Below are 27,554 nucleotides of genomic sequence, written 5' to 3' on the forward strand. Positions count from 1 at the left end.
GTGTTTCATCGTCAATAAGAAGGTGCAAGGTATACAGTAAACCTTAAGTGAAGCATCAGAATCTAAAACTGGACTCACAGGAGAGGTTCAAATCATAGATAGCGAGAGTGTCAGTCCGCTTGTACTTAAGTCGGCATAGTGCCTTTTCTATTACTTCCGACGCAATTTCTGTGTTTCATCGTCATTAAGAAGGTGCAAGGTATTCAGTAAACCTGAAGTGAAACAATGGAATCTAAAACTGGAATCACATGAGAGATTCAAACCATAGAAAGTGAGAGTGTCAGTCCTCTTGTATTTAAGTCGGCATTTTGCCATTTGTATTAAATTCCGATGCAATTTCTGTGTTTCATCGGCAACAAGAAGGTGCAAGGTATACAGTAAACCTGAAGTGAAGCATCGGAATCTAAAACTGGACTCACAGGAGAGGTTCAAATCATACAAAGACAGAGTGACAGTCCTCTTTTACTTAAGTAGGCATTGTGCTTTTTGTATTATATTCCGATGAAATTTCTGTGTTTCATCGTCAATAAGAAGGTGCCAGGTATACAGTAAACCTGAAGTGAAGCCTCGGAATCTAAAACTGGACTCAAAGGAGAGGTTAAAATCATGGAAAGAGAGAGTGACAGTCCTCTTTTACCTAAGTCGGCATTGTGTCTTTTGTATTAAATTCCGGAGAAATGTCTGTGTTTCATCGTCAATAAGAAGGTCCTAGGGATACAGTAAACCTGAAGTGAAGCATCGGAGTCTAAAACTGGACTCACAGGAGAGGTTCAAATCATAGAAAGGGAAAGTGTCAGTCCTTGTGTACTTAAGTCGGCATTGTGCCTTTTGTATTAAATTTGGATGCAATTTCTGTGTTTCATCGCCAATAAGATGGTGCAAGGTATACAGTAAACCTGAAGTGAAGCATCGGAATCTAAAACTGTACTCACAGGAGAGGTTCAAATCATAGAAAGTGAGAGTGTCAGTCCTCTTGTACATAAGTCGGCATTGTGCCTTTTGTATTAAATTCGGGTGCAACTTCTGTGTTTCATCGTCAATAAGGAGGTGCAAGGTATACAGTAAATCTGAAGTGAAACATCGGAATCTAAAACTGGACTCACAGGAGAGGTTCAAATCACAGATAGTCAGAGTGTCTGTCATCTTGTACTTAAGTCGGCATTGTGCCATTTGTATTATATTACGTTGAAATTTCTGTGTTTCATCGTCAATAAGAAGGTGCAAGGTATACAGTAAACCTGAAGTGAAGCATCGGAATCTAAAACTGGACTCACAGGAGAGGTTCAAATCATAGAATGTGAGAGTGTCAGTCCTCTTGAACTAAAGTCAGCATTGTGCTTTTTGTATTAAATTCGGATGCAATTTCTGTGTGTCATCGTCAATAAGAAGGTGCAAGGTATACAGTAAACCTGAAGTGAAGCATCGGAATCTAAAACTGGACTCACAGGAGAGGTTCAAATCATACAAAGACAGAGTGACAGTCCTCTTTTACTTAAGTAGGCATTGTGCTTTTTGTATTATATTCCGATGAAATTTCTGTGTTTCATCGTCAATAAGAAGGTGCCAGGTATACAGTAAACCTGAAGTGAAGCCTCGGAATCTAAAACTGGACTCAAAGGAGAGGTTAAAATCATGGAAAGAGAGAGTGACAGTCCTCTTTTACCTAAGTCGGCATTGTGTCTTTTGTATTAAATTCCGGAGAAATGTCTGTGTTTCATCGTCAATAAGAAGGTCCTAGGGATACAGTAAACCTGAAGTGAAGCATCGGAGTCTAAAACTGGACTCACAGGAGAGGTTCAAATCATAGAAAGGGAAAGTGTCAGTCCTTGTGTACTTAAGTCGGCATTGTGCCTTTTGTATTAAATTTGGATGCAATTTCTGTGTTTCATCGCCAATAAGATGGTGCAAGGTATACAGTAGACCTGAAGTGAAGCATCGGAATCTAAAACTGGACTCACAGGAGAGGTTCAAATCATAGAAAGTGAGAGTGTCAGTCCTCTTGTACATAAGTCGGCATTGTGCCTTTTGTATTAAATTCGGGTGCAACTTCTGTGTTTCATCGTCAATAAGGAGGTGCAAGGTATACAGTAAACCTGAAGTGAAACATCGGAATCTAAAACTGGACTCACAGGAGAGGTTCAAATCATAGATAGTCAGAGTGTCTGTCATCTTGTACTTAAGTCGGCATTGTGCCTTTTGTATTATATTCCGTTGAAATTTCTGTGTTTCATCGTCAATAAGAAGGTGCAAGGTATACAGTAAACCTGAAGTGAAGCATCGGAATCTAAAACTGGACTCACAGGAGAGGTTCAAATCATAGAATGTGAGAGTGTCAGTCCTCTTGAACTAAAGTCAGCATTGTGCCTTTTGTATTAAATTCGGATGCAATTTCTGTGTTTCATCGTCAATAAGAAGGTGCAAGGTATACAGTAAACCTGAAGTGAAGCATCGGAATCTAAAACTGGACTCACAGGAGAGGTTCAAATCATACAAAGAGAGAGTGACAGTCCTCTTTTACTTAAGTAGGCATTGTGCTTTTCGTATTATATTGCGATGAAATTTCTGTGTTTCATCGTCAATAGGAAGGTGCCAGGTATACAGTAAACCTGAAGTGAAGCCTCGGAATCTAAAACTGGACTCAAAGGAGAGGTTAAAATCATGGAAAGAGAGAGTGACAGTCCTCTTTTACCTAAGTCGGCATTGTGTCTTTTGTATTAAATTCCGGAGAAATGTCTGTGTTTCATCGTCAATAAGAAGGTCCTAGGGATACAGTAAACCTGAAGTGAAGCATCGGAGTCTAAAACTGGACTCAGAGGAGAGGTTCAAATCATAGAAAGGGAAAGTGTCAGTCCTTGTGTACTTAAGTCGGCATTGTGCCTTTTGTATTAATTTTGGATGCAATTTCTGTGTTTCATCGCCAATAAGATGGTGCAAGGTATACAGTAAACCTGAAGTGAAGCATCGGAATCTAAAACTGGACTCACAGGAGAGGTTCAAATCATAGAAAGTGAGAGTGTCAGTCCACTTGTACATAAGTCGGCATTGTGCCTTTTGTATTAAATTCGGGTGCAACTTCTGTGTTTCATCGTCAATAAGGAGGTGCAAGGTATACAGTAAACCTGAAGTGAAGCATCGGAATCTAAAACTGGACTCACAGGAGAGGTTCAAATCACACAAAGACTGAGTGACAGTCCACTTTTACTTAAGTCGGCATTGTGCCTTTTGTATTAAATTCCCATGAAATTTCTGTGTTTCATCGTCAATAAGAAAGTCCAAGGGATACAGTAAATCTGAAGTGAAGCAACGGAATGTAAAACTGGAATCACAGGAGAGATTCAAATCATAGAAAGTGAGAGTGTCAGTCCTCTTGTATTTAAGTCGGCATTGTGCCTTTTGTATTAAATTCCGATGCAATTTCTGTGTTTCATCGTCAATAAGAAGGTGCAAGGTATACAGTAAACCTGAAGTGAAGCATCGGAATCTAAAACTGGACTCACTGGAGAGGTTCAAATCATAGAAAGTGAGAGTGTCAGTCCTCTTGTACATAAGTCGGCATTGTGCCTTTTGTATTAAATTCCGATGCAATTTCTGTGTTTCATCGTCAATGAGAAGGTGCAAGCTATACTGTAAACCTTAAGTGAAGCATCGGAATCTAAAACTGGACTCACAGGAGAGGTTCAAATCATAGAAAGTGAGAGTGTCAGTCCTCTTGTACTTAAGTCGGCATTGTGCCTTTTGTATTAAATTCCGATGCAATTTCTGTGTTTCATCGTCAATAAGAAGGTGCAAGGTATACAGTAAACCTGTAGTGAAACATCGGAATCTAAAACTGGAATCACAGGAGAGGTTCAAATCATAGAAAGTGAGAGTGTCAGTCCTCTTGTATTTAAGTCGGCATTGTGCCTTTTGTATTAAATTCCGATGCAATTTCTGTGTTTCATCGTCAATAAGAAGCTGCAAGGTATACAGTAAACCTGAAGTGAAGCCTCGGAATCTAAAACTGGACTCACAGGAGAAGCTCAAATCATAGAAAGAGAGAGTGACAGTCCTCTTTTACTTAAGTCGGCATTCTGCCTTTTGTATTAAATTCCGGAGAAATTTCTGTGTTTCATCGTCAATAAGAAGGTCCTAGGGATGCAGTAAACCTGAAGTGAAGCATCGGAGTCTAAAACTGGACTCACAGGAGAGGTTCAAATCATAGAAAGAAAAAGTGTCAGTCCTTGTGTCTTTAAGTCGGCATTGTGCCTTTTGTATTAAATTTGGATGCAATTTCTGTGTTTCATCGTCAACAAGAAGGTGCAAGGTATACAGTAAACCTGAAGTGAAGCATCGGAATCTAAAACTGGACTCACAGGATAGGTTCAAATCATACAAAGACAGAGTGACAGTCCTCTTTTACTTAAGTCGGCATTGTGGCTTTTGTATTATATTCCGATGAAATTTCTGTGTTTCATCGTCAATAAGAAGGTGCAAGGTATACAGTAAACCTTAAGTGAAGCATCTGAATCTAAAACTGGACTCACAGGAGAGGTTCAAATCATAGATAGCGAGAGTGTCAGTCCGCTTGTACTTAAGTCGGCATTGTGCCTTTTCTATTACTTCCGACGCAATTTCTGTGTTTCATCGTCATTAAGAAGGTGCAAGGTATTCAGTAAACCTGAAGTGAAACAATGGAATCTAAAACTGGAATCACATGAGAGATTCAAACCATAGAAAGTGAGAGTGTCAGTCCTCTTGTATTTAAGTCGGCTTTTTGCCTTTTGTATTAAATTCCGATGCAATTTCTGTGTTTCATCGTCAATAAGAAGGTCCAAGGGATACAGTAAACCTGAAGTGAAGCATCGGAATCTAAAACTGGACTCACAGGAGAGGTTCAAATCATAGAAAGTGAGAGTGTCAGTCCTCTTGTACATAAGTCGGCATTGTGCCTTTTGTATTAAATTCCGATGCAATTTCTGTGTTTCATCGTCAATGAGAAGGTGCAAGCTATACTGTAAACCTTAAGTGAAGCATCGGAATCTAAAACTGGACTCACAGGAGAGGTTCAAATCATAGAAAGTGAGAGTGTCAGTCCTCTTGTACTTAAGTCGGCATTGTGCCTTTTGTATTAAATTCCGATGCAATTTCTGTGTTTCATCGTCAATAAGAAGGTCCAAGGGATACAGTAAACCTGAAGTGAAGCATCGGAATCTAAAACTGGACTCACAGGAGAGGTTCAAATCATAGAAAGTGAGAGTGTCAGTCCTCTTGTACTTAAGTCGGCATTGTGGCTTTTGTATTATATTCCAATGAAATTTCTGTGTTTCATCGTCAATAAGAAGGTGCAAGGTATACAGTAAACCTGAAGTGAAGCCTCGGAATCTAAAACTGGACTCAAAGGAGAGGTTAAAATCATGGAAAGAGAGAGTGACAGTCCTCTTTTACCTAAGTCGGCATTGTGTCTTTTGTATTAAATTCCGGAGAAATGTCTGTGTTTCATCGTCAATAAGAAGGTCCTAGGGATACAGTAAACCTGAAGTGAAGCATCGGAGTCTTAAACTGGACTCACAGGAGAGGTTCAAATCATAGAAAGGGAAAGTGTCAGTCCTTGTGTACTTAAGTCGGCATTGTGCCTTTTGTATTAAATTTGGATGCAATTTCTGTGTTTCATCGCCAATAAGATGGTGCAAGGTATACAGTAAACCTGAAGTGAAGCATCGGAATCTAAAACTGGACTCACAGGAGAGGTTCAAATCATAGAAAATGAGAGTGTCAGTCCTCTTGTACATAAGTCGGCATTGTGCCTTTTGTATTAAATTCGGGTGCAACTTCTGTGTTTCATCGTCAATAAGGTGGTGCAAGGTATACAGTAAACCTGAAGTGAAACATCGGAATCTAAAACTGGACTCACAGGAGAGGTTCAAATCATAGATAGTCAGAGTGTCTGTCATCTTGTACTTAAGTCGGCATTGTGCCTTTTGTATTATATTCCGTTGAAATTTCTGTGTTTCATCGTCAATAAGAAGGTGCAAGGTATACAGTAAACCTGAAGTGAAGCATCGGAATCTAAAACTGGACTCACAGGAGAGGTTCAAATCATAGAATGTGAGAGTGTCAGTCCTCTTGAACTAAAGTCAGCATTGTGCCTTTTGTATTAAATTCGGATGCAATTTCTGTGTTTCATCGTCAATAAGAAGGTGCAAGGTATACAGTAAACCTGAAGTGAAGCATCGGAATCTAAAACTGGACTCACAGGAGAGGTTCAAATCATACAAAGACAGAGTGACAGTCCTCTTTTACTTAAGTAGGCATTGTGCTTTTCGTATTATATTCCGATGAAATTTCTGTGTTTCATCGTCAATAAGAAGGTGCCAGGTATACAGTAAACCTGAAGTGAAGCCTCGGAATCTAAAACTGGACTCAAAGGAGAGGTTAAAATCATGGAAAGAGAGAGTGACAGTCCTCTTTTACCTAAGTCGGCATTGTGTCTTTTGTATTAAATTCCGGAGAAATGTCTGTGTTTCATCGTCAATAAGAAGGTCCTAGGGATACAGTAAACCTGAAGTGAAGCATCGGAGTCTAAAACTGGACTCACAGGAGAGGTTCAAATCATAGAAAGGGAAAGTGTCAGTCCTTGTGTACTTAAGTCGGCATTGTGCCTTTTGTATTAAATTTGGATGCAATTTCTGTGTTTCATCGCCAATAAGATGGTGCAAGGTATACAGTAAACCTGAAGTGAAGCATCGGAATCTAAAACTGGACTCACAGGAGAGGTTCAAATCATACAAAGACAGAGTGACAGTCCTCTTTTACTTAAGTCGGCATTGTGCTTTTTGTATTATATTCCGATGAAATTTCTGTGTTTCATCGTCAATAAGAAGGTGCCAGGTATACAGTAAACCTGAAGTGAAGCCTCGGAATCTTAAACTGGACTCAAAGGAGAGGTTCAAATCATGGAAAGAGAGAGTGACAGTCCTCTTTTACTTAAGTCGGCATTGTGTCTTTTGTATTAAATTCCGGAGAAATTTCTGTGTTTCATCGTCAATAAGAAGGTCCTAGGGATACAGTAAACCTGAAGTGAAGCATCGGAGTCTAAAACTGGACTCACAGGAGAGGTTCAAATCATAGAAAGGGAATGTGTCAGTCCTTGTGTACTTAAGTCGGCATTGTGCCTTTTGTATTAAGTTTGGATGCAATTTCTGTGTTTCATCGCCAATAAGATGGTGCAAGGTATACAGTAAACCTGAAGTGAAGCAGCGGAATCTAAAACTGGACTCACAGGAGAGGTTCAAATCATAGAAAGTGAGAGTGTCAGTCCTCTTGTACATAAGTCGGCATTGTGCCTTTTGTATTAAATTCGGGTGCAACTTCTGTGTTTCATCGTCAATAAGGAGGTGCAAGGTATACAGTAAACCTGAAGTGAAGCATCGGAATCTAAAACTGGACTCACAGGAGAGGTTCAAATCACACAAAGACAGAGTGACAGTCCTCTTTTACTTAAGTCGGCATTGTGCCTTTTGTATTAATTCCAATACAATTTCTGTGTTTCATCGTCAATAAGGAGGTGCAAGGTATACAGTTCACCTGAAGTGAAGCAACGGAATGTAAAACTGGAATCACAGGAGAGATTCAAATCATAGAAAGTGAGAGTGTCAGTCCTCTTGTATTTAAGTCGGCATTGTGCCTTTTGTATTAAATTCCGATGCAATTTCTGTGTTTCATCGTCAATAAGAAGGTGCAAGGTATACAGTAAACCTGAAGTGAAGCATCGGAATCTAAAACTGGACTCACAGGAGAGGTTCAAATCATAGAAAGTGAGAGTGTCAGTCCTCTTGTACATAAGTCGGCATTGTGCCTTTTGTATTAAATTCCGATGCAATTTCTGTGTTTCATCGTCAATGAGAAGGTGCAAGGTATACTGTAAACCTTAAGTGAAGCATCGGAATCTAAAACTGGACTCACAGGAGAGGTTCAAATCATAGAAAGTGAGAGTGTCAGTCCTCTTGTACTTAAGTCGGCATTGTGCCTTTTGTATTAAATTCCGATGAAATTTCTGTGTTTCATCGTCAATAAGAAGGTGCCAGGTATACAGTAAACCTGAAGTGAAGCCTCGGAATCTAAAACTGGACTCAAAGGAGAGGTTAAAATCATGGAAAGAGAGAGTGACAGTCCTCTTTTACCTAAGTCGGCATTGTGTCTTTTGTATTAAATTCCGGAGAAATGTCTGTGTTTCATCGTCAATAAGAAGGTCCTAGGGATACAGTAAACCTTAAGTGAAGCATCGGAGTCTAAAACTGGACTCACAGGAGAGGTTCAAATCATAGAAAGGGAAAGTGTCAGTCCTTGTGTACTTAAGTCGGCATTGTGCCTTTTGTATTAAATTTGGATGCAATTTCTGTGTTTCATCGCCAATAAGATGGTGCAAGGTATACAGTAAACCTGAAGTGAAGCATCGGAATCTAAAACTGGACTCACAGGAGAGGTTCAAATCATAGAAAGTGAGAGTGTCAGTCCTCTTGTACATAAGTCGGCATTGTGCCTTTTGTATTAAATTCGGGTGCAACTTCTGTGTTTCATCGTCGATAAGGAGGTGCAAGGTATACAGTAAACCTGAAGTGAAACATCGGAATCTAAAACTGGACTCACAGGAGAGGTTCAAATCATAGATAGTCAGAGTGTCTGTCATCTTGTACTTAAGTCGGCATTGTGCCTTTTGTATTATATTCCGTTGAAATTTCTGTGTTTCATCGCCAATAAGAAGGTGCAAGGTATACAGTAAACCTGAAGTGAAGCATCGGAATCTAAAACTGGACTCACAGGAGAGGTTCAAATCATAGAATGTGAGAGTGTCAGTCCTCTTGAACTAAAGTCAGCATTGTGCCTTTTGTTTTAAATTCGGATGCAATTTCTGTGTTTCATCGTCAATAAGAAGGTGCAAGGTATACAGTAAACCTGAAGTGAAGCATCGGAATCTAAAACTGGACTCACAGGAGAGGTTCAAATCATACAAAGACAGAGTGACAGTCCTCTTTTACTTAAGTCGGCATTGTGGCTTTTGTATTATATTCCGATGAAATTTCTGTGTTTCATCGTCAATAAGAAGGTGCAAGGTATACAGTAAACCTTAAGTGAAGCATCTGAATCTAAAACTGGACTCACAGGAGGGGTTCAAATCATAGATAGCGAGAGTGTCAGTCCGCTTGTACTTAAGTCGGCATTGTGCCTTTTCTATTAATTCCGATGCAATTTCTGTGTTTCATCGCCAATAAGAAGGTGCAAGGTATTCAGTAAACCTGAAGTGAAGCAACGGAATCTAAAACTGGAATCACATGAGAGATTCAAATCATAGAAAGTGAGAGTGTCAGTCCTCTTGTATTTAAGTCGGCATTTTGCCTTTTGTATTAAATTCCGATGCAATTTCTGTGTTTCATCGTCAACAAGAAGGTGCAAGGTATACAGTAAACCTGAAGTGAAGCATCGGAATCTAAAACTGGACTCACAGGAGAGGTTCAAATCATACAAAGACAGAGTGACAGTCCTCTTTTACTTAAGTCGGCATTGTGCTTTTTGTATTATATTCCGATGAAATTTCTGTGTTTCATCGTCAATAAGAAGGTGCCAGGTATACAGTAAACCTGAAGTGAAGCCTCGGAATCTAAAACTGGACTCAAAGGAGAGGTTCAAATCATGGAAAGAGAGAGTGACAGTCCTCTTTTAGTTAAGTCGGCATTGTGTCTTTTGTATTAAATTCCGGAGAAATTTCTGTGTTTCATCGTCAATAAGAAGGTCCTAGGGATACAGTAAACCTTAAGTGAAGCATCGGAGTCTAAAACTGGACTCACAGGAGAGGTTCAAATCATAGAAAGGGAAAGTGTCAGTCCTTGTGTACTTAAGTCGGCATTGTGCCTTTTGTATTAAATTTGGATGCAATTTCTGTGTTTCATCGCCAATAAGATGGTGCAAGGTATACAGTAAACCTGAAGTGAAGCATCGGAATCTAAAACTGGACTCACAGGAGAGGTTCAAATCATAGAAAGTGAGAGTGTCAGTCCTCTTGTACATAAGTCGGCATTGTGCCTTTTGTATTAAATTCGGGTGCAACTTCTGTGTTTCATCGTCAATAAGGAGGTGCAAGGTATACAGTAAACCTGAAGTGAAGCATCGGAATCTAAAACTGGACTCACAGGAGAGGTTCAAATCATAGATAGTCAGAGTGTCTGTCCTCTTGTACTTAAGTCGGCATTGTGCCTTTTGTATTAAATTCCGTTGAAATTTCTGTGTTTCATCGTCAATAAGAAGGTGCAAGGTATACAGTAAACCTGAAGTGAAGCATCGGAATCTAAAACTGGACTCACAGTAGAGGTTCAAATCATAGAATGTGAGAGTGTCAGTCCTCTTGAACTAAAGTCGGCATTGTGCCTTTTGTATTAAATTCGGATGCAATTTCTGTGTTTCATCGTCAATAAGAAGGTGCAAGGTATACAGTAAACCTGAAGTGAAGCATCCGAATCTAAAACTGGACTCACAGGAGAGGTTCAAATCATAGAAAGAGAGAGTGACAGACCTCTTTTACTTAAGTCGGCATTGTGCCTTTTGTATTAAATTCGGATGCAATTTCTGTGTTTCATCGTCAATAGGAAGGTGCAAGGTATACAGTAAATCTGAATTGAAGCATCGGAATCTAAAACTGGAATCACAGGAGAGGTTCAAATCATAGAAAGGGAGAGTGTCAGTTCTCTTGTAGTTAAGTCAGCATTGTGCCTTTTGTATTAAATTCGGATGCAATTTCTGTGTTTCATCGTCAATAAGAAAGTCCAAGGTGTACAGTAAACATGAAGTGAAGCATCGGAATCTAAAATTGGAATCACAGGAGAGGTTCTAATCATAGAAAATGAGAGTGTCAGTCCTCTTGTACTTAAGTAGGCATTGTGCCTTTTGTATTAAATTCGGATGCAATTTCTGTGTTTCATCGTCAATAAGAAGGTCCAAGGGATACGGTAAACCAGAAGTGAAGCATCGGAATCTACAACTGGACTCACAGGAGAGATTCTAATCATAGAAAGTTAGAGTGTCTGTCCTCTTGTACTTAAGTCGGCATTGTGCCTTTTGTATTAAATTCCCATGCAAACTCTGTGTCTTATCGTCAATAAGAAGGTCCTAGGGATACAGTAAACCTGAAGTGAAGCATCGGAATCTAAAACTGGACTCACAGGAGAGGTTCAAATCATAGAAAGTAAGAGTGTCAGTCCACATTTTACTTTAGTCGGCATTGTGCCTTTTGCATTAAATTCCGAAGCAATTTCTGTGTTTCATCGTCAACAAGAAGGTGCAAGGTATACAGTGACCCGGAAGTGAAGCATCGGAATCTAAACTGGACTCACAGGAGAGGTTCATATCATAGAAAGAGAGAGTGTCAGTCGTCTTTTACTTAAGTCGGCATTGTGATTTTTGTATTAAATTCCGATGCAATTTCTGTGTTTCATCGTCAATAAGAAGGTCCAAGGGATACAGTAAACCTGAAGTGAAGCATCGGAATCTAAAACTGGACTCACAGGAGCGGTTCAAACCATAGATACTTAGAGTGTCAGTCCGCTTGTACTTAAATCGGCATTGTGCCTTTAGAATTTAATTCCGATGCAATTTATGTGTTTCATCGTCAACAAGAAGGTGCAAGGTATACAGTAAATCTGAAGTGAAGCATCGGAATCTAAAACTGGACTCACAGGAGAGGTTCAAATCATAGAAAGTGGGAGTGTCAGTCCTCTTGTACTTAAGTCGGCATTGGGCCTTTTGTATTAAATTCGGATGCAATATCTGTATTTCATCGTCAATAAGAAGGTCCAAGGAATACAGTAAACCTGAAGTGAAGCATCGATATCTAAAACTGGTCTCACAGGAGAGGTTCAAATCATAGAAAGTTAGAGTGTCAGTCCTCTTGTACTTAAGTCGGCATTGTGCCTTTTGAATTTAATTCCGATGCAATTTCTGTGTTTCATCGTCAATAAGAAGGTGCAAGGTATACAGTAAACCTGAAGTGAAGCATCGGAATCCAAAACTGGACTCACAGGAGATGTTCAAATCATAGAGAGTTAGAATGTCAGTCCTCTTGTACTTAAGTCGGCATTGTGCCATTTGAATTTAATTCCGATGCAATTTTTGTGTTTCATCGTCAATAAGAATTTGCAAGGTATACAGTAAACCTGAAGTGAAGCATCGGAATCTAAAACTGGACTCACAGGAGATGTTCAAATCATAGAAAGTTAGAGTGTCAGTCCTCATGAACTTAAGTCTTCATTGTACCTTTTGAATTTATTTCCGATGCAAGTTTTGTGTTTCATCGTCAATAAGACGGTGTACGGTATACAGTAAACCTGAAGTGAAGCATCGGAATCTAAAACTGGAATCACAGGAGAGGTTCAAATCATAGAAAGTGAGAGTGTCAGTCCTCTTGTACTTAAGTCGGCATTGTGCCTTTTGTATTAAATTCCGATGCAATTTCTGTGTTTCATCGTCAATAAGAAGGTGCAACGTATACAGTAAACCTGAAGTTAAGCATCGGAATCTAAACCTGGACTCACAGGAGAGGTTCAAATCATAGAAAGACAGAGTGACATCCCTCTTTTACTTAAGTCGGCATTGTCTCTGTGGTATTACATTCGGATGGAATTTCTGTGTTTCATCGACAATAAGAATGTGCAAGGTATACAGTAAACCTGAAGTGAAGCATCGGAATCTAAAACTGGACTCACAGGAGAGGTTCAAATCATAGAAAGAGAGAGTGACAGTCCTCTTTTACTTAAGTCGGCATAGTTCCTTTTGAATTAAATTCGAATGCAATTTCTGTGTTTCATCGTCAATAAGAAGGTCCAAGGGATACAGTAAACCTGAAGTGAAGCATCGAAATTTAAAACTGGACTCATAGGAGAGGTTCAAATCATAGAAAGTTAGAGTGTCAGTCCTCTTGTACTTAAGTCGGCATTGTGCCTTTTGAATTTAATTCCGATGTAGTTTCTGTGTTTCATCGTCAATAAGAAGGTGCAAGGTATACAGTAAACCTGAAGTGAAGCATCGGAAACCAAAACTGGACTCACAGGAGAGGTTCAAATCATAGAGAGTTAGAATGTCAGTCCTCTTGTACTTAAGTCGGCATTGTGCCATTTGAATTTAATTCCGATGCAATTTTTGTGTTTCATTGTCAATAAGAATGTGCAAGGTATACAGTAAACCTGAAGTGAAGCATCGGAATCTAAAACTGGACTCATAGGAGAGGTTCAAATTATAGAAAGTTAGAGTATCAGTCCTCTTGTACTTAAGTCGGCATTGTGCCTTTTGTATTAAATGCGGATGCAATTTCTGTATTTCATCGTCAATAAGAAGGTCCAAGGGAAACAGTAAACCTGAAGTGAAGCATCGGAATCTAAAACTGGACTCACAGGAGAGGTTCAAATCATAGAAAGTTAAGGTGTCAGTCCTCTTGTACTTAAGTCTTCATTGTACCTTTTGAATTTATTTCCGATGCATCTTTTGTGTTTCATCGTCAATAAGACGGTGCACGGTATACAGTAAACCTGAAGTGAAGCATCGGAATCTAAAACTGGAATCACAGGAGAGGTTCAAATCATAGAAAGTGAGAGTGTCAGTCCTCTTTTTACTTAAGTCGGCATTGTGCCTTTTGTATTAAATTCCGAAGCAATTTCTGTGTTTCATCGTCAACAAGAAGGTGCAAGGTATACAGTAAACCGGAAGTGAAGCATCGGAATCTAAACTGGACTCACAGGAGAGGTTCAAATCATAGAAAAAGAGAGTGTCAGTCCTCTTTTACTTAAGTCGGCATTCTGCCTTTTGTATAAAATTCTGATGCAATTTCTGTGTTTCATCGTCAATAAGAAGGTCCAAGGGATACAGTAAACCTGAAGTGAAGCAACACGGAATCTAAAACTGGACTCACAGGAGCGGTTCAAACCATAGATAGTTAGAGTGTCAGTCCGCTTGTACTTAAATCGGCATTGTGCCTTTTGAATTTAATTCCGATGCAATTTATGTGTTTCATCGTCAACAAGAAGGTGCAATGTATACAGTAAACTTGAAGTGAAGCATCGGAATCTAAAACTGGACTCACAGGAGAGGTTCAAATCATAGAAAGTGGGAGTGTCAGTCCTCTTGTAATTAAGTCGGCATTGGGCCTTTTGTAGTAAATTCGGATGCAATTTCTGTATTTCATCGTCAATAAGAAGGTCCAAGGAATACAGTAAACCTGAAGTGAAGCATCGAAATTTTAAACTGGACTCATAGGAGAGGTTCAAATCATAGAAAGTTAGAGTGTCAGTCCTCTTGTACTTAAGTCGGCATTGTGCCTTTTGAATTTAATTCCGATGTAGTTTCTGTGTTTCATCGTCAATAAGAAGGTGCAAGGTATACAGTAAACCTGAAGTGAAGCATCGGAATCCAAAACTGGACTCACAGGAGAGGTTCAAATCATAGAGAGTTAGAATGTCAGTCCTCTTGTACTTAAGTCGGCATTGTGCCATTTGAATTTAATTCCGATGCAATTTTTGTGTTTCATTGTCAATAAGAATGTGCAAGGTATACAGTAAACCTGAAGTGAAGCATCGGAATCTAAAACTGGACTCATAGGAGAGGTTCAAATTATAGAAAGTTAGAGTATCAGTCCTCTTGTACTTAAGTCGGCATTGTGCCTTTTGTATTAAATGCGGATGCAATTTCTGTATTTCATCGTCAATAAGAAGGTCCAAGGGAAACAGTAAACCTGAAGTGAAGCATCGGAATCTAAAACTGGACTCACAGGAGAGGTTCAAATCATAGAAAGTTAAGGTGTCAGTCCTCTTGTACTTAAGTCTTCATTGTACCTTTTGAATTTATTTCCGATGCATCTTTTGTGTTTCATCGTCAATAAGACGGTGCACGGTATACAGTAAACCTGAAGTGAAGCATTGGAATCTAAAACTGGAATCACAGGAGAGGTTCAAATCATAGAAAGTGAGAGTGTCAGTCCTCTTTTTACTTAAGTCGGCATTGTGCCTTTTGTATTAAATTCCGAAGCAATTTCTGTGTTTCATCGTCAACAAGAAGGTGCAAGGTATACAGTAAACCGGAAGTGAAGCATCGGAATCTAAACTGGACTCACAGGAGAGGTTCAAATCATAGAAAAAGAGAGTGTCAGTCCTCTTTTACTTAAGTCGGCATTCTGCATTTTGTATAAAATTCTGATGCAATTTCTGTGTTTCATCGTCAATAAGAAGGTCCAAGGGATACAGTAAACCTGAAGTGAAGCAACACGGAATCTAAAACTGGACTCACAGGAGCGGTTCAAACCATAGATAGTTAGAGTGTCAATCCGCTTGTACTTAAATCGGCATTGTGCCTTTTGAATTTAATTCCGATGCAATTTATGTGTTTCATCGTCAACAAGAAGGTGCAAGGTATACAGTAAACTTGAAGTGAAGCATCGGAATCTAAAACTGGACTCACAGGAGAGGTTCAAATCATAGAAAGTGGGAGTGTCAGTCCTCTTGTAATTAAGTCGGCATTGGGCCTTTTGTAGTAAATTCGGATGCAATTTCTGTATTTCATCGTCAATAAGAAGGTCCAAGGAATACAGTAAACCTGAAGTGAAGCATCGAAATTTAAAACTGGACTCATAGGAGAGGTTCAAATCATAGAAAGTTAGAGTGTCAGTCCTCTTGTACTTAAGTCGGCATTGTGCCTTTTGAATTTAATTCCGATGTAGTTTCTGTGTTTCATCGTCTATAAGAAGGTGCAAGGTATACAGTAAACCTGAAGTGAAGCATCGGAATCCAAAACTGGACTCACAGGAGAGGTTCAAATCATAGAGAGTTAGAATGTCAGTCATCTTGTACTTAAGTCGGCATTGTGCCATTTGAATTTAATTCCGATGCAATTTTTGTGTTTCATTGTCAATAAGAATGTGCAAGGTATACAGTAAACCTGAAGTGAAGCATCGGAATCTAAAACTGGACTCATAGGAGAGGTTCAAATTATAGAAAGTTAGAGTATCAGTCCTCTTGTACTTAAGTCGGCATTGTGCCTTTTGTATTAAATGCGGATGCAATTTCTGTATTTCATCGTCAATAAGAAGGTCCAAGGGAAACAGTAAACCTGAAGTGAAGCATCGGAATCTAAAACTGGACTCACAGGAGAGGTTCAAATCATAGAAAGTTAAGGTGTCAGTCCTCTTGTACTTAAGTCTTCATTGTACCTTTTGAATTTATTTCCGATGCATCTTTTGTGTTTCATCGTCAATAAGACGGTGCACGGTATACAGTAAACCTGAAGTGAAGCATCGGAATCTAAAACTGGAATCACAGGAGAGGTTCAAATCATAGAAAGTGAGAGTGTCAGTCCTCTTTTTACTTAAGTCGGCATTGTGCCTTTTGTATTAAATTCCGAAGCAATTTCTGTGTTTCATCGTCAACAAGAAGGTGCAAGGTATACAGTAAACCGGAAGTGAAGCATCGGAATCTAAACTGGACTCACAGGAGAGGTTCAAATCATAGAAGAAGAGAGTGTCAGTCCTCTTTTACTTAAGTCGGCATTCTGCCTTTTGTATAAAATTCTGATGCAATTTCTGTGTTTCATCGTCAATAAGAAGGTCCAAGGGATACAGTAAACCTGAAGTGAAGCAACACGGAATCTAAAACTGGACTCACAGGAGCGGTTCAAACCATAGATAGTTAGAGTGTCAGTCCGCTTGTACTTAAATCGGCATTGTGCCTTTTGAATTTAATTCCGATGCAATTTATGTGTTTCATCGTCAACAAGAAGGTGCAAGGTATACAGTAAACTTGAAGTGAAGCATCGGAATCTAAAACTGGACTCACAGGAGAGGTTCAAATCATAGAAAGTGGGAGTGTCAGTCCTCTTGTAATTAAGTCGGCATTGGGCCTTTTGTAGTAAATTCGGATGCAATTTCTGTATTTCATCGTCAATAAGAAGGTCCAAGGAATACAGTAAACCTGAAGTGAAGCATCGAAATTTAAAACTGGACTCATAGGAGAGGTTCAAATCATAGAAAGTTAGAGTGTCAGTCCTCTTGTACTTAAGTCGGCATTGTGCCTTTTGAATTTAATTCCGATGTAATTTCTGTGTTTCATCGTCAGTAAGAAGGTGCAAGGTATACAGTAAACCTGAAGTGAAGCATCGGAATCCAAAACTGGACTCACAGGAGAGGTTCAAATCATAGAGAGTTAGAATGTCAGTCCTCTTGTACTTAAGTCGGCATTGTGCCATTTGAATTTAATTCCGATGCAATTTTTGTGTTTCATTGTCAATAAGAATGTGCAAGGTATACAGTAAACCTGAAGTGAAGCATCGGAATCTAAAACTGGACTCATAGGAGAGGTTCAAATTATAGAAAGTTAGAGTATCAGTCCTCTTGTACTTAAGTCGGCATTGTGCCTTTTGTATTAAATGCGGATGCAATTTCTGTATTTCATTGTCAATAAGAAGGTCCAAGGGAAACAGTAAACCTGAAGTGAAGCATCGGAATCTAAAACTGGACTCACAGGAGAGGTTCAAATCATAGAAAGTTAAGGTATCAGTCCTCTTGTACCTAAGTCTTCATTGTACCTTTTGAATTTATTTCCGATGCATCTTTTGTGTTTCATCGTCAATAAGACGGTGCACGGTATACAGTAAACCTGAAGTGAAGCATCGGAATCTAAAACTGGAATCACAGGAGAGGTTCAAATCATAGAAAGTGAGAGTGTCAGTCCTCTTGTACTTAAGTCGGCATTGTGCCTTTTGTATTACATTCCGATGCAATTTCTGTGTTTCATCGTCAATAAGAAGGTGCAAGGTATACAGTAAACCTGAAGTTAAGCATCGGAATCTAAAACTGGACTCACAAGAGAGGTTCAAATCATAGAAAGAGAGAGTGACAGTCCTCTTTTACTTAAGTCGGCATTGTGCCTTTTGTATTAAATTCGGATGGAATTTCTGTGTTTCATCGACAATAAGAAGGTGCAAGGTATACAGTAAACCTGAAGTGAAGCATCGGAATCTAAAACTTGACTCACAGGAGAGGTTCAAATCATAGAAAGAGAGAGTGTCAGTCCTCTTTTACTTAAGTCGGCATTGTGCCTTTTGTATTAAATTCCGATGCAATTTCTGTGTTTCATCGTCAATAAGAAGGTCCAAGGGATACAGTAAACCTGAAGTGAAGAATCGGAATCTAAAACTGGACTCACAGGAGCGGTTCAAACCATAGATACTTAGAGTGTCAGTCCGCTTGTACTTAAATCGGCATTGTGCCTTTAGAATTTAATTCCGATGCAATTTATGTGTTTCATCGTCAACAAGTAGGTGCAAGGTATACAGTAAATCTGAAGTGAAGCATCGGAATCTAAAACTGGACTCACAGGAGAGGTTCAAATCATAGAAAGTGGGAGTGTCAGTCCTCTTGTACTTTAGTCGGCATTGGGCCTTTTGTATTAAATTCGGATGCAATATCTGTGTTTCATCGTCAATAAGAAGGTCCAAGGAATACAGTAAACCTGAAGTGAAGCATCGAAATCTAAAACTGGACTCACAAGAGAGGTTCAAATCATAGAAAGTTAGAGTGTCAGTCCTCTTGTACTTAAGTCGGCATTGTGCCTTTTGAATTTAATTCCGATGCAATTTCTGTGTTTCATCGTCAATAAGAAGGTGCAAGGTATACAGTAAACCTGAAGTGAAGCATCGGAATCCAAAACTGGACTCACAGGAGATGTTCAAATCATAGAGAGTTAGAATGTCAGTCCTCTTGTACTTAAGTCGGCATTGTGCCATTTGAATTTAATTCCGATGCAAATTTTGTGTTTCATCGTCAATAAGAATGTGCAAGGTATACAGTAAACCTGAAGTGAAGCATCGGAATCTAAAACTGGACTCACAGGAGAGGTTCAAATCATAGAAAGTTAGAGTGTCAGTCCTCTTGTGCTTAAGTCGGCATTGTGCCTTTTGTATTAAATTCGGATGCAATTTCTGTATTTCATCGTCAATAAGAAGGTCCAAGGGAAACAGTAAACCTGAAGTGAAGCATCGGAAACTAAAACTGGACTCACAGGAGAGGTTCAAATCATAGAAAGTTAGAGAGTCAGTCCTCATGTACTTAAGTCTTCATTGTACCTTTTGAATTTATTTCCTATGCAAGTTTTGTGTTTCATCGTCAATAAGACGGTGCACGGTATACAGTAAACCTGAAGTGAAGCATCGGAATCTAAAACTGGAATCACAGGAGATGTTCAAATCATAGAAAGTGAGAGTGTCAGTCCTCTTGTACTTAAGTCAGCATTGTGCCTTTTGTATTAAATTCCGATGCAATTTCTGTGTTTCATCGTCAATAAGAAGGTGCAACGTATACACTAAACCTGAAGTGAAGCATCGGAATCTAAAACTGGACTAACAGGAGAGGTTCAAATCACAGAAAGGGAGAGTGGCAGTCCTCTTTTACTTATGTCGGCATTGTGCATTTTTTATTAAATTCGGATGCAATTTCTGTGTTTCATCGTCAATAAGAAGGCCCAAGGGATACAGTAAACCAGAAGTGAAGCATCGGAATCTAAAACTGGACTCACAGGAGAGGTTCAAATCATAGAAAGAGAGAGTGACATCCCTCTTTTACTTAAGTCGGCATTGTCTCTGTGGTGTTACATTCGGATGGAATTTCTGTGTTTCATCGACAATAAGAATGTGCAAGGTATACAGTAAACCTGAAGTGAAGCATCGGAATCTAAAACTGGACTCACAGGAGAGGTTCAAATCATAGAAAGAGAGAGTGACAGTCCTCTTTTACTTAAGTCGGCATAGTTCCTTTTCAATTAAATTCGAATGCAATTTCTGTGCTTCATCGTCAATAAGAAGGTCCAAGGGATACAGTAAACCTGAAATGAAGCATCGGAGTCTGAAACTGGACTCACAGGAGAGGTTCAAATCATAGAAAGTTAGAGTGTCAGTCCCCTTGTACTTAAGTCAGCATTGTGCATTTTGAATTTAATTCCGATGCAATTTCTGAGTTTCATCGTCAATAAGAAGGTGCAAGGTATACACTAAACCTGAAGTGAAGCATCGGAATCTAAAACTGGACTAACAGGAGAGGTTCAAATCACAGAAAGGGAGAGTGGCAGTCCTCTTTTACTTATGTCGGCATTGTGCATTTTTTATTAAATTCGGATGCAATTTCTGTGTTTCATCGTCAATAAGAAGGCCCAAGGGATACAGTAAACCAGAAGTGAAGCATCGGAATCTAAAACTGGACTCACAGGAGAGGTTCTAATCATAGGAAGTTAGAGTGTCAGTCCTCTTGTACTTAAGTCGGCATTGTGCCTTTTGTATTAAATTCTCATGCAAACTCTGTGTTTCATCGTCAATAAGAAGGTCCTAGGGATACAGTAAACCTGAAGTGAAGCATCGGAATCTAAAACTGGACTCACAGGAGAGGTTCAAATCATAGAAAGTGAGAGTGTCAGTCCTCTTTTTACTTAAGTCGGCATTGTGCCTTTTGTATTAAATTCCGAAGCAATTTCTGTGTTTCATCGTCAACAAGAAGGTGCAAGGTATACAGTAAACCGGAAGTGAAGCATCGGAATCTAAACTGGACTCAAAGGAGAGGTTCAAATCATAGAAAAAGGGAGTGTCAGTCCTCTTTTACTTAAGTCGGCATTCTGCCTTTTGTATAAAATTCTGATGCAATTTCTGTGTTTCATCGTCAATACGAAGGTCCAAGGGATACAGTAAACCTGAAGTGAAGCAACACGGAATCTAAAACTGGACTCACAGGAGCGGTTCAAACCATAGATAGTTAGAGTGTCAGTCCGCTTGTACTTAAATCGGCATTGTGCCTTTTGAATTTAATTCCGATGCAATTTATGTGTTTCATCGTCAACATGAAGGTGCAAGGTATACAGTAAACTTGAAGTGAAGCATCGGAATCTAAAACTGGACTCACAGGAGAGGTTCAAATCATAGAAAGTGGGAATGTCAGTGCTCTTGTACTTAAGTCGGCATTGGGCCTTTTGTAGTAAATTCGGATGCAATTTCTGTATTTCATCTTCAATAAGAAGGTCCAAGGAATACAGTAAACCTGAAGTGAAGCATCGAAAATTAAAACTGGACTCATAGGAGAGGTTCAAATCATAGAAAGTTAGAGTGTCAGTCCTCTTGTACTTAAGTCGGCATTGTGCCTTTTGAATTTAATTCCGATGCAATTTCTGTGTTTCATCGTCAATAAGAAGGTGCAAGGTAAACAGTAAACCTGAAGTGAAGCATCGGAATCCAAAACTGGACTCACAGGAGAGGTTCAAATCATAGAAAGTTAAGGTGTCAGTCCTCTTGTACTTAAGTCTTCATTGTACCTTTTGAATTTATTTCCGATGCATCTTTTGTGTTTCATCGTCAATAAGACGGTGCACGGTATACAGTAAACCTGAAGTGAAGCATCGGAATCTAAAACTGGAATCACAGGAGAGGTTCAAATCATAGAAAGTGAGAGTGTCAGTCCTCTTGTACTTAAGTCGGCATTGTGCCTTTTGTATTACATTCCGATGCAATTTCTGTGTTTCATCGTCAATAAGAAGGTGCAAGGTATACAGTAAACCTGAAGTTAAGCATCGGAATCTAAAACTGGACTCACAAGAGAGGTTCAAATCATAGAAAGAGAGAGTGACAGTCCTCTTTTACTTAAGTCGGCATTGTGCCTTTTGTATTAAATTCGGATGGAATTTCTGTGTTTCATCGACAATAAGAAGGTGCAAGGTATACAGTAAACCTGAAGTGAAGCATCGGAATCTAAAACTTGACTCACAGGAGAGGTTCAAATCATAGAAAGAGAGAGTGTCAGTCCTCTTTTACTTAAGTCGGCATTGTGCCTTTTGTATTAAATTCCGATGCAATTTCTGTGTTTCATCGTCAATAAGAAGGTCCAAGGGATACAGTAAACCTGAAGTGAAGAATCGGAATCTAAAACTGGACTCACAGGAGCGGTTCAAACCATAGATACTTAGAGTGTCAGTCCGCTTGTACTTAAATCGGCATTGTGCCTTTAGAATTTAATTCCGATGCAATTTATGTGTTTCATCGTCAACAAGTAGGTGCAAGGTATACAGTAAATCTGAAGTGAAGCATCGGAATCTAAAACTGGACTCACAGGAGAGGTTCAAATCATAGAAAGTGGGAGTGTCAGTCCTCTTGTACTTTAGTCGGCATTGGGCCTTTTGTATTAAATTCGGATGCAATATCTGTGTTTCATCGTCAATAAGAAGGTCCAAGGAATACAGTAAACCTGAAGTGAAGCATCGAAATCTAAAACTGGACTCACAAGAGAGGTTCAAATCATAGAAAGTTAGAGTGTCAGTCCTCTTGTACTTAAGTAGGCATTGTGCCTTTTGAATTTAATTCCGATGCAATATCTGTGTTTCATCGTCAATAAGAAGGTGCAAGGTATACAGTAAACCTGAAGTGAAGCATCGGAATCCAAAACTGGACTCACAGGAGATGTTCAAATCATAGAGAGTTAGAATGTCAGTCCTCTTGTACTTAAGTCGGCATTGTGCCATTTGAATTTAATTCCGATGCAAATTTTGTGTTTCATCGTCAATAAGAATGTGCAAGGTATACAGTAAACCTGAAGTGAAGCATCGGAATCTAAAACTGGACTCACAGGAGAGGTTCAAATCATAGAAAGTTAGAGTGTCAGTCCTCTTGTGCTTAAGTCGGCATTGTGCCTTTTGTATTAAATTCGGATGCAATTTCTGTATTTCATCGTCAATAAGAAGGTCCAAGGGAAACAGTAAACCTGAAGTGAAGCATCGGAAACTAAAACTGGACTCACAGGAGAGGTTCAAATCATAGAAAGTTAGAGAGTCAGTCCTCATGTACTTAAGTCTTCATTGTACCTTTTGAATTTATTTCCTATGCAAGTTTTGTGTTTCATCGTCAACAAGACGGTGCACGGTATACAGTAAACCTGAAGTGAAGCATCGGAATCTAAAACTGGAATCACAGGAGATGTTCAAATCATAGAAAGTGAGAGTGTCAGTCCTCTTGTACTTAAGTCAGCATTGTGCCTTTTGTATTAAATTCCGATGCAATTTCTGTGTTTCATCGTCAATAAGAAGGTGCAACGTATACACTAAACCTGAAGTGAAGCATCGGAATCTAAAACTGGACTAACAGGAGAGGTTCAAATCACAGAAAGGGAGAGTGGCAGTCCTCTTTTACTTATGTCGGCATTGTGCATTTTTTATTAAATTCGGATGCAATTTCTGTGTTTCATCGTCAATAAGAAGGCCCAAGGGATACAGTAAACCAGAAGTGAAGCATCGGAATCTAAAACTGGACTCACAGGAGAGGTTCAAATCATAGAAAGAGAGAGTGACATCCCTCTTTTACTTAAGTCGGCATTGTCTCTGTGGTGTTACATTCGGATGGAATTTCTGTGTTTCATCGACAATAAGAATGTGCAAGGTATACAGTAAACCTGAAGTGAAGCATCGGAATCTAAAACTGGACTCACAGGAGAGGTTCAAATCATAGAAAGAGAGAGTGACAGTCCTCTTTTACTTAAGTCGGCATAGTTCCTATTCAATTAAATTCGAATGCAATTTCTGTGCTTCATCGTCAATAAGAAGGTCCAAGGGATACAGTAAACCTGAAATGAAGCATCGGAGTCTGAAACTGGACTCACAGGAGAGGTTCAAATCATAGAAAGTTAGAGTGTCAGTCCCCTTGTACTTAAGTCAGCATTGTGCATTTTGAATTTAATTCCGATGCAATTTCTGAGTTTCATCGTCAATAAGAAGGTGCAAGGTATACACTAAACCTGAAGTGAAGCATCGGAATCTAAAACTGGACTAACAGGAGAGGTTCAAATCACAGAAAGGGAGAGTGGCAGTCCTCTTTTACTTATGTCGGCATTGTGCATTTTTTATTAAATTCGGATGCAATTTCTGTGTTTCATCGTCAATAAGAAGGCCCAAGGGATACAGTAAACCAGAAGTGAAGCATCGGAATCTAAAACTGGACTCACAGGAGAGGTTCTAATCATAGGAAGTTAGAGTGTCAGTCCTCTTGTACTTAAGTCGGCATTGTGCCTTGTGTATTAAATTCTCATGCAAACTCTGTGTTTCATCGTCAATAAGAAGGTCCTAGGGATACAGTAAACCTGAAGTGAAGCATCGGAATCTAAAACTGGACTCACAGGAGAGGTTCAAATCATAGAAAGTGAGAGTGTCAGTCCTCTTTTTACTTAAGTCGGCATTGTGCCTTTTGTATTAAATTCCGAAGCAATTTCTGTGTTTCATCGTCAACAAGAAGGTGCAAGGTATACAGTAAACCGGAAGTGAAGCATCGGAATCTAAACTGGACTCAAAGGAGAGGTTCAAATCATAGAAAAAGGGAGTGTCAGTCCTCTTTTACTTAAGTCGGCATTCTGCCTTTTGTATAAAATTCTGATGCAATTTCTGTGTTTCATCGTCAATACGAAGGTCCAAGGGATACAGTAAACCTGAAGTGAAGCAACACGGAATCTAAAACTGGACTCACAGGAGCGGTTCAAACCATAGATAGTTAGAGTGTCAGTCCGCTTGTACTTAAATCGGCATTGTGCCTTTTGAATTTAATTCCGATGCAATTTATGTATTTCATCGTCAACATGAAGGTGCAAGGTATACAGTAAACTTGAAGTGAAGCATCGGAATCTAAAACTGGACTCACAGGAGAGGTTCAAATCATAGAAAGTGGGAGTGTCAGTCCTCTTGTACTTAAGTCGGCATTGGGCCTTTTGTAGTAAATTGGGATGCAATTTCTGTATTTCATCTTCAATAAGAAGGTCCAAGGAATACAGTAAACCTGAAGTGAAGCATCGAAAATTAAAACTGGACTCATAGGAGAGGTTCAAATCATAGAAAGTTAGAGTGTCAGTCCTCTTGTACTTAAGTCGGCATTGTGCCTTTTGAATTTAATTCCGATGCAATTTCTGTGTTTCATCGTCAATAAGAAGGTGCAAGGTAAACAGTAAACCTGAAGTGAAGCATCGGAATCCAAAACTGGACTCACAGGAGAGGTTCAAATCATAGAGAGTTAGAATGTCAGTCCTCTTGTACTTAAGTCGGCATTGTGCCATTTGAATTTAATTCCGATGCAATTTTTGTGTTTCATTGTCAATAAGAATGTGCAAGGTATACAGTAAACCTGAATTGAAGCATCAGAATCTAAAACTGGACTCACAGGAGAGGTTCAAATTATAGAAAGTTAGAGTATCAGTCCTCTTGTACTTAAGTCGGCATTGTGCCTTTTGTATTAAATTCGGATGCAATTTCTGTATTTCATCGTCAATAAGAAGGTCCAAGGGAAACAGTAAACCTGAAGTGAAGCATCGGAATCTAAAACTGGACTCACAGGAGAGGTTCAAATCATAGAAAGTGAAGGTGTCAGTCCTCTTGTACTTAAGTCGGCATTGTGCCTTTTGTATTAAATCCCGAAGAAATTTATGTGTTACATCGTCAATAAGAAGGTGCAAGGTATACAGTAAACCGGAAGTGAAGCATCGGAATCTGAAACTGGACTCACAGGAGAGGTTCAAATCATAGAAAGAGAGAGTGTCAGTCCTCTTTTACTTAAGTCGGCATTGTGCCTTTTGTGTTAAATTCCGATGCAATTTCTGAGTTTCATCATCAATAAGACGGTCCAAGGGATACAGTAAACCGGAAGTGAAGCATCGGAATCTAAAACTGGACTCACAGAAGAGGTTCAAATCATAGAAAGAGAGAGTGTCAGTCCTCTTTTACTTAAGTCGGCATTGTGCCTTTTGTATTAAATTCGGATGCAATTTCTGTGTTTAATCGTCAATAAGAAGGTCCAAGGGATACAGTAAACCTGAAGTGAAGCATCGGAATCTAAAACTGGACCCACAGGAGAGGTTCAAACCATAAATAGTTAGAGTGTCAGTCCGCTTGTACTTAAATCGGCATTGTGCCTTTGGAATTGAATTCCGATGCAATTTCTGTGTTTCATCGTCTATAAGATGATGCAAGGTATACTGTAAACCTGAAGTGAGGCATCGGAATCTGAAACTGGACTCACAGGAGAGGTTCAAATCATAGAAAGTGGGAGTGTCAGTCCTCTTATACTTAAGTCGGCATTGTGCCTTTTGTATTAAATTCGGATCCAATTTCTGTATTTCATCGTCAATAAGAAGGTCCAAGGAATACAGTAAACCTGAAGTGAAGCATCGAAATTTAAAACTGGACTCACAGGAGAGGTTCAAATTATAGAAAGTGGGAGTGTCAGTCTTCTTGTACTTAAGTCGGCATGGTGCTTTTGAATTTAATTCCGATTCAATTTCTGTGTTTCATCGTCAATAAGAAGGTGCAAGGTATACAGTAAACATGAAGTGAAGCATCGGAATCCAAAACTGGACTCACAGGAGAGGTTCAAATCATAGAGAGTTAGAGTGTCAGTCCTCTTGTACTTAAGTCAGCATTGTGCCTTTTGAATTTAATTCCGATGCAATTTTTGTGTTTCATCGTCAATAAGAATGTGCAAGGTATACAGTAAACCTGAAGTGAAGCATCGGAATCTAAAACTGGACTCACAGGAGAGATTCAAATCATAGAAAGTTAGAGAGTCAGTCCTCTTGTACTGAAGTCGGCATTGTACCTTTTGAATTAAATTCTTATGCAATTTCTGTGTTTCATCGTCAATAAGAAGGTGCAACGTATACAGTAAACCTGAAGTTAAGCATCGGAATCTAAAACTGGACTCACAGGAGAGGTTCAAATCATAGAAAGAGAGAGTGACATCCCTCTTTTACTTAAGTCGGCATTGTCTCTGTGGTATTACATTCGGATGGAATTTCTGTGTTTCATCGACAATAAGAATGTGCAAGGTATACAGTAAACCTGAAGTGAAGCATCGGAATCTAAAACTGGACTAACAGGAGAGGTTCAAATCACAGAAAGGGAGAGTGGCAGTCCTCTTTTACTTATGTCGGCATTGTGCATTTCTTATTAAATTCGGATGCAATTTCTGTGTTTCATCGTCAATAAGAAGGCCCAAGGGATACAGTAAACCAGAAGTGAAGCATCGGAATCTAAAACTGGACTCACAGGAGAGGTTCTAATCATAGGAAGTTAGAGTGTCAGTCCTCTTGTACTTAAGTCGGCATTGTGCCTTTTGTATTAAATTCTCATGCAAACTCTGTGTTTCATCGTCAATAAGAAGGTCCTAGGGATACAGTAAACCTGAAGTGAAGCATCGGAATCTAAAACCGGACTCCCAGGAGAGGTTCAAATCATTGAAAGTGCGAGTGTCAGTCCTCTTTTTACTTAAGTCGGCATTGTGCCTTTTGTATTAAATCCCGAAGAAATTTATGTGTTACATCGTCATAAGAAGGTGCAAGGTATACAGTAAACCGGAAGTGAAGCATCGGAATCTGAAACTGGACTCACAGGAGAGGTTCAAATCATAGAAAGAGAGAGTGTCAGTCCTCTTTTACTTAAGTCGGCATTGTGCCTTTTGTATTAAATTCCGATGCAATTTCTGTGTTTCATCATCAATAA

The sequence above is a fragment of the Schistocerca serialis genome, unplaced genomic scaffold (genome assembly GCF_023864345.2).
Source record: "Schistocerca serialis cubense isolate TAMUIC-IGC-003099 unplaced genomic scaffold, iqSchSeri2.2 HiC_scaffold_1393, whole genome shotgun sequence".
Lineage (NCBI taxonomy): Eukaryota > Metazoa > Arthropoda > Insecta > Orthoptera > Acrididae > Schistocerca > Schistocerca serialis.